This window comes from Labeo rohita, chromosome 15, assembly GCF_022985175.1.
Source record: "Labeo rohita strain BAU-BD-2019 chromosome 15, IGBB_LRoh.1.0, whole genome shotgun sequence".
Classification (NCBI taxonomy): Eukaryota; Metazoa; Chordata; class Actinopteri; order Cypriniformes; family Cyprinidae; genus Labeo; species Labeo rohita.
In genome coordinates this window covers 3446980-3455140 of record NC_066883.1, presented here as the reverse complement: position 1 = coordinate 3455140, position 8161 = coordinate 3446980, and the positions used below count along the sequence as shown (strand labels likewise).

The following is an 8161-nucleotide window of genomic DNA, read 5'->3' as shown; positions in this document are numbered from 1 at the left end:
GACAAAGCTACTTATTTGTAGAACTCATTTTATAAATAACACCCTGCTTGTGTCTGTCTCTCTTGTATTTTCAGATTCTGTGCAGCACTGCGGTGAGGCTGAAGTTCTGATCCGACTGGTTCTGTCTGGTCTGGTGGGGTTTGCCACTGTTGTCTTTCTGGTTGAGCACATAAGATGTTACACAGCTCAAAGAGCAGCTCACTCTTCTGTGTGATGATGATACAAATTTATGAGTCATAACAGTATCAGTATATCCTCATTTTAAGCTATAAGTAATGTATATTGCCATTCTCATAGAAGGTCACTTCTACTAAAGTACTAATATTATGCACTTAATAAACCATTACCAAATTGCAATCTTTTTCTTCTAGTCTGACTTAATTAAGTGGAATGTTAATATAAAATGAAAAATACTTAAAGCAAGTTAAAATATACAAATACAAAAGGCTTGAACAAACCAAGTTTGTTGTTTATTGCATATTTCTCCACAACAGCACTTTTGGCACCGTGTATCAAATTAATTTAAGGCAACAGTCATTGGATAAATATGTTCAAAAAAACGTATAAACATTCAAATATTTTCACATTCATCTGAATTATGCATTCCTGAGACAGGCCCTAAGACTACACAAAATACTATTAAATAGGGGCGCAGGAGGTAGAGGTGCTGTTTACACAGGATTGTAAATGCAAGGCAAGTTTTCAAGTAGGGCTCGCTGCAGCCTGCGGTGGACATCCAAATCCGCCCACATCCACGCGTGACGTCAGACGTCACGGCCGTCACCGATCCAACCCCGCCCACGTACGAGCGTGACGTCGAAAGTCACGCCCATTTCAAATACGTCACCCACCTTGTGATTCCCCAATCGCTATATGCGTCATGACGCTCCCTATACCGGGGAAACCCGGAAGTATGTCAAAGAAACTTACGGTAGTTTCGGGGATCTATATAAAATAATAGGCCATTGTCCTTCGTTGTACTAATACACTTGTCTTATTTGTGTAAAGGATGTCTAGGCTAAAATGCCACAACTTAAATCTAATATATTTAATATGTCTAATATACGGAGCTGATTTCGTCATCATGACAGCCTGTAATACGCTTGCATTGACTACATTAGGCTAATTATTAATAAAAACCTGTAAACCTTACCTTGTTCATTTTTGTAATGAGATAAATTCACATTTATAACGATCGATTTTTGGCGAATTTTAAATGTATCAAATTTAAAGGGGTCAGTTTGATATTGGTATTGTAAAAATATGTAAACTTATTGTAGAAGTTGGTATTGTATAATTGTCAGTTATTTTTTTTTAAAGATGTGTTCCACTTATCATCAAGTGTTAACATTTGAATGACACAATCAACAGTTCTCCATCTGCAATAGCTACACATACATGGGCTAAATAGAGGTTGATTGCTTTGATATTTTAAATAAGTAACATGACATTGATCTTCAGGCCTTGTTCATCACAACTTGATATGAAATTTGTCCAGGTCCTCCACATACTTAAAGATGAATAAAAAGACATACATTACTTCTTTGGGCATTTTATATTTATTATTTTACAAAAATAATTACAAATATAATGTTACAAAAATATAAACTACCAGTCAAAAGTTTTTGAACAGTAAGATTTTTATTGTTTTTTTAAAGAAGAGTCTTCTGCTCACCAAGCCTGCATTTATTTTATCCAAAATAATGCAAAATTTAAGCTTTCTATTTGAATATATTTTAAAGTGTAATATATTTCTGTGATCAAAGCTAAATTTTCAGCATCATTACATCATTCTGTGTCACTTGATCCTTCAGAAATTATTCTAATATCTGCTGCTCAAGAAACATTTCTGATTATCATCAATATTCAAAGCAGTTGAGTACATTTTTTCTGGATTCTTATAGAAAGATCCAAAGATCAGCATTTATCTGAAATAAAAAGGCTTTTGTAACAGGGGTTTTTGTAACAACGTCGGTCCTGGAGAGCTGCAGACCTGCAGAGTTTTTACTTCAACCCTAATCAAACGCACCTGAACAAGCTAAACAAGGTCTTAAGGGTTACTAGAAAGCTACAACCAGGTGAGTTTTAATTAGGGTTGGAGCTGAACTCTGCAGGGCTGCGGCTCTCCAGGACCGGATTTCACCACCCCTGCACTATACCATGCAAAAGCTTGGAGTCAGTGTGTGTATACATTATTATAGAACTAACAGATTATAGAAATTAATAATTTTATTTAGCAAGGATGCTTTAGATTGAACAAAAGGGATGATAAAGACATTCATAATGTTTCAAAAGATTTCTATTTCAGATAAATGCTGTTCTTTTGAACTTTCTATTCATCAAAGAAACCTGAAAAAAAAATCTACTCAGCTGTTTTCAACTCAATAATAATAGTAATAATAATAATAATAATAATAATAATAATAATACTGAGCAGCAAATTAGAATATAGAATGATTTCTGAAGGATCATGTGACAAAATATTTGTTCCAAATATCATAAGTCTAAGCAGTTGAATGAGCATACAAACAGTTCTTGTTATGCAGTACACATACCTACATCCATAGGCTACACAGAGAGATTCATTGCTCTGAAAGATTATTCACAGAACATGGCATGAGGCCTTGTTCATCAAGACAATTTGATATGAATGTGTGCAGCTCCTCCAGATACTCAAAGATGAATAAAAATACATCTCTTGCTTCATCCGATTCTCCCCCGGTAGTCTTTGATGACATTCTGTTGAGTTTTACTGTCCATCTGTTGAAAGGCAGGACCTTTCACCACCCCACAGAATAACTTACAGTGACTCCATTTCCAGCACCACGATGGACCTTTGCAAACTTCCACTTTATGTCCTCTTGGCGCTCCTGATAAAAATAGAGAATACATTTGTGTTGGAAGGTATACGTGTCCACTAAAAAGTATTTACCTCATCATTTAGGCTACCTCATCCTTCTACATACAAACATATGTATGATTTGTATATTTATTTATCTATATCAATATCTAGAGAAATGCTCTCACCATACCTCCATGCACCACTGCCTGGTTTATGTGGTCCTCCATGTGAATTGTAATCAGCCATTTTCTTTACTGGTAAAACTGCAGCAGGGACCCCTCAACCCAGCAGAACTACCCTGCATCAGGCTTGGACTGAAAATGTGTAGAATGCACAAAAACATTGACAAATGTTATGTGATCTTTCCATTAATATAAGAATACAAAGATAATTTGTGACATACACAGAGTTATCCAGAAAGACGTAATAAAATGATGCGGTTACTCATCTAATTTACTGTCCATGGGTACTGTGATCAGTGTTTATCATTAAAGATGTCATATGTATGTGAGTGTTTTGTGTGGGGGGCCAGGTAAGTATATATGTGTGAGAGGGATGAAGTGTGTGTGTGTGTGTGTGTGTGTGTCTGAGTGGGTGAGAGGGGGGGTCAGGTGTGGGGGTCAGGTTATAAAAAAAAATTGCACATTGATTCAGCATTCACTTCATGTCATAAGACATAGATAGATAAAATAGATAGTGCACTATCTATTCACACAAATGTATGTATGTATTTATTTGTGTGTGTGTGTACACACACTTTATGTATGTATGCACACACACACAGTGCACTGATTCTTACGGTCTTACTTACGACGACATAAAATGAATGCTGAATGAACGTGCATAGTCCAAAACACACACACACAATAACACTCATCTAACCCACGCACGCACACATACAAATATATATGTACATTTGTTGTCAGCTAAATAATGTGTCTGTGTGAAGATTAAAACACATACTAAGCGTGCCGAACTGTTGTTTATGTACATGAACACAACGACGCACACATTCTTAAAAGTTGTCAATGTTTTTAGTTATGGTAAAGACCAAAGATATATTTTTTTACTTACCCACACGGCAAACAACAACTTCTTTTTAGCGGTTAGCAAACAATACGAATTATCTTCTTATCGATGCTTCTTCCTGTTTCAAAATGATGAATGAATGTGACGTATTTGGACACGGGCGTGGTTTGTGACGTTGCACTTGAATGTGGGCGGGGTTGGATGTCCACCGCAGGCTTTCGCCTTTAATCATTTATTTGTGATAAATACTTTAAATATAAATTGTATTTGGGCTATAAACCTATGTTCTTTTTCAAATAGAATTCATTTCACATATGATTTTTTTTTTTTCTCTAAATGGGATTAAGACCATCATAATGCTTCCTTTTGAATGTGTTTATTTTATTTCCTGCCACTGTGCATCTCTTTTATTGTATATGACAGCAGCCCCAGTTCCAGAATCAAATCACTGAGGGTGCTTTTCTAGTTTGACATACATTTTTGTCTCATCCATCGCTATGGCACTCTTTATCTGTCACTAATTTTAGTTGATCATGTTTTAACAAAGTTACATTATAATCAATGTGTCATGAATCCTGTCCGGTCTGCCCACCACCAGAGGTCGCCTGTGCATTTCACATTACAAAGACTGTTGCACCACACCCCAGACTACCTTTCCCATCATTCATTGCACTATGACAAACACTGCCCTAACCAATCAAGCACACTATATAAGCCGGACTTCCTCTTGCATTTCGTCAAGTATTAGATTGTGTATGTTGCCTTTAACACTCTCCTAGTGTTAGCAACCTTTACGGAGCCATTTCCTAGTTTCCTGTGTTTTTGTATTCTCGCCTAGTTATCTTGTTTTGTCTGTTTCGCTGCCTGCCCTGTGGATCTCTCGCATGTGTATCGGAATACCCTTTTGCCTAGCCCCCCGGATTACGGTCGCCGTTGATCGACCCTCACCTGTTTCACGGACTCTTATGTCTTGCCTATGCTGTACCTGTCTACCATTGTTCGACTCCAAGCCTGTATATGACAATGTCTTTGCCTTTGCTATTTAATAAAATATGGATCCACCTGCTCCAGCCCTCCCTTACTACATTACACAATGAAGCTCTTTACACTGCATGTATATGTATATATATATATATATATATATATATATATATAGGAATCACTCTAGTCCTCTGCCCCAGAAATGTAAGACAAACATTTGGATTGCCAAACTTAAACAATTTATTTAGGTTATCAAGAGAAAAATGGAAGCAATAAATGTCTTCGGGAGAGGGCCTGGCCAAAACAACAAACAAGACAGCAGCTAACTAACATGAGGAATACTAAATAACCTCTCCAGGTAGAAGAAAAAGAAATCAACAACAAAGTCTTTCCTCACTCCCTCGCTAACAAAAACATAGACAAACACTGAGTACAAAATAAAATGGCACCCTCACCCTACAGCTTCCCACTTAAACATAAGGCAGTTAAACAAACAAAAAAGTTACAATACCTTTTAATACCTTAACAAAGAGAAAGTAACTTAAAGCAATCACTCAGCTTTAAGTTTCAGCACAACACTGTTTGTCAAGAAGAAAGCACTTTAGTATTCAAGGGTTATCAATCAACAGGGAAAAGTTCAAGTTTGCACCACAACAATTATGGAGACTCAAAAAGAAACACCCAACACAAGTCTGGAGCAAGGGAGAATTAAACCTCTCTCCGGCGTGGAGGGAAAACACATCTTGTTTATGAATATTAATATAATACATTCTCAGGATGTAACAATAGGCGGTATGCATTGACGTCACCTTCCTGAGTGGCAAAAGAGCCATCAGCATGAATGGATTTAATAGGGAAGATGCGAGTAAAACAAACAATAATCAGTTTAAACTAAAGGTTGCTGAACTTGATATAATGTTCCTAACAACTTAACAAATATCCAGTGGTCAATGGATATTGATGCAGCCAGAAATCGTGTTTTCTAACACTTATATGTGTCTGATTTTGACACCGGGGAAAATAAATAAAGCAAATTTGCCTGTGAACTTATTTTGCAAATACAAAATAGGTTGGTCTAAACCCCGGTAATCACTTAATATAAAGTAATGTGTTACTGCCCAACACTGAACGTCACATGCCCTCAATTTATCATTCAGAGGTAGAAAGGTTTGTGAAGCAGTGTGACCTAAATCATCTTATTATAAATACTGTATTAAAAAAAATGAGGGAATGGTTTTTGACCCAAAGTCAATTGGGAACCAATCACCTGAGAACAAGTGTGCTCATATAAATACCATTTATATGGATAATTTACTATCCTGGGGACCCCATGTAGATCGTATATGTTCTTGTGTCTTGTGTGCAGCAGAGGTTACACTTTCTACAAAGAGTTTATGGTTAGAAAATGCAAACGTGTTGCTCTTGATTTTGCCTTTCATTTACATCTGGAAAAGAATTACATTGCATTTTATCTAAACTACATATTTGCTGTGCTTCCATCATAGGAGAAAAAAAATGCAAGAACACTCTTAAAAATAAATGTGCTTCACAATGCCATAGAAGAACCTTTTTTGTCTAAATGGTCCCATAAAGAACCTTTAACTTCTGGAACCAAAAATGGTTCTTAAATGGCATCGTGACATTTTACTGTAAAACACCTATATTTTTAATAGTCAAGGCTGAATCCATGCTTAATAAGCTCCTGTCTCAACATCTCTACAGGCTTCTGCCTTTAGTGGTTCTGGCTGGTGGTATTGTTCTGGACCATCATGTCAATAATGCTTATCTTCCATTCAAAATAATCTTGATTGTCCACCTCAATGATCTTAAGCTTCAATTTAGAAAAATGTTTGGACATTTACAGTAAGTGACAGAAGTTGTCCCAGGAGGACTAAAAATCGGTACAAAAGCATCAAAAAATATAAAAACAATCATAGTACAACACATTGTAAGTGTTGTGTTTTGACATAGTAACTCACTTCTCCCTCTGCTTCTCCTCTCCTCAATCTCTACTCATCTCTTCTCTCTTTCCTTCTACTCTCCTCTTTTCTCAAATCCTCCTCTCTGCTCATCTCTGTACCTGTTACACTCTTCATCTTCTCTTTCATTACACCCCTTACCCCTTATAGATTTACATATTTTAAAGCAGTGGTTCTCAATCCTGGTCCTGGGAGCCCCCTGCTCTGCACATTGTGCATGTCTCCCTTATTTAACACACCTGATTGAGATCATCAGCTCATTAGTTCAGTTCATGGATCTCTCTCCCTAATGAGTTGAAGATCTCAATCAGGTGTGTGAAATAAGGGAGACATGCAAAATGTGCAGAGCAGGGGGGGCCCCAGGACCAGGATTGAGAACCACTGTTTTAAAGTATTGGTTGGTTGCATTAACTAATATGAAAACATTTTAGAGTTTTGTGCACATTGTTTTGAGAAAATTATTTGCATGGTTTGTAATTTGAATGAAATTAATAAAAACGTACAGTCTGTTTAAGATAGGGAAATTCAAACCTTGGAATCATTTTATAAGCAATCGGTTCTAAGGAAGTTACTAAAATATTTTCCAACCCCTCACATAGCTTATACAAGGGGTAGGCAGCGTTGGTCCTGGAGTGCTGTTGTCCCACAGATTTTAGCTCTAACCCTAATCAAACACACCTGAACAAGCTAATCAAGGTCCTCAGGATTACTTAAGCTACAGGCAAGTGATAGTTTTTTTTTTTTTTGTTTTTTTTCAGGTCTGGAGCTAAACTCTGTAGGACATTGGCATTCCAGGACTGATGTTGCCTATCCCTGGCTTATACTCTGAGTATGATTTGCTGTCTTCTGGTAGACAGTACAGGCTGCCTGTGTGCAGATACAATCATTTTAAGAAATCTTTTCTATGTCAGTTAGACTTACGAGTTTTGGGGTTTGATATGAATCAGTTACCCTCAGAGATACATTCAAACCCCCACCCCCAATTTAGTATTTCTATTTTTCTTTATACATTTTGCACATTGTGATCATCGTAAGTTTGCTCTGCTTGCTGCAGTATTTTCTCCTCTTTAAATCTGTCTTCAGCATTTCTGGCCTCTGTTAATAACCGTTACCATACCTTATACTACTATTTATACACATATTACATTTTGGGAAATGATTGCAATGCACTTTGGTGAAATTCTGGAATAGAGATTGCAGTCTAGAGGCACCTAGATCAGACTGACTGTGCACTTTAGCATTGCTAATTAAAGGGACTTGAGCCCTCCCAGAGCCTCCCCTGACTACACCTTCATGAGAACAGTCAGGACGTGCAGCATTTAACTTAATT

General features: G+C 36.9%; 1 long non-coding RNA gene across 1 annotated transcript; it reads right to left on the bottom strand.

The window, feature by feature from the left end:
• Positions 1 to 1556: 1556 nt before the first annotated feature.
• LOC127177143 (uncharacterized) lies at positions 1557 to 4001 on the bottom strand. Its single transcript, XR_007829189.1, has 3 exons — positions 3917 to 4001; positions 3033 to 3156; positions 1557 to 2870 (listed from the first exon to the last, which is right to left on the bottom strand). It is a non-coding gene; the product is annotated as an uncharacterized LOC127177143 (long non-coding RNA).
• Positions 4002 to 8161: the final 4160 nt, after the last annotated feature.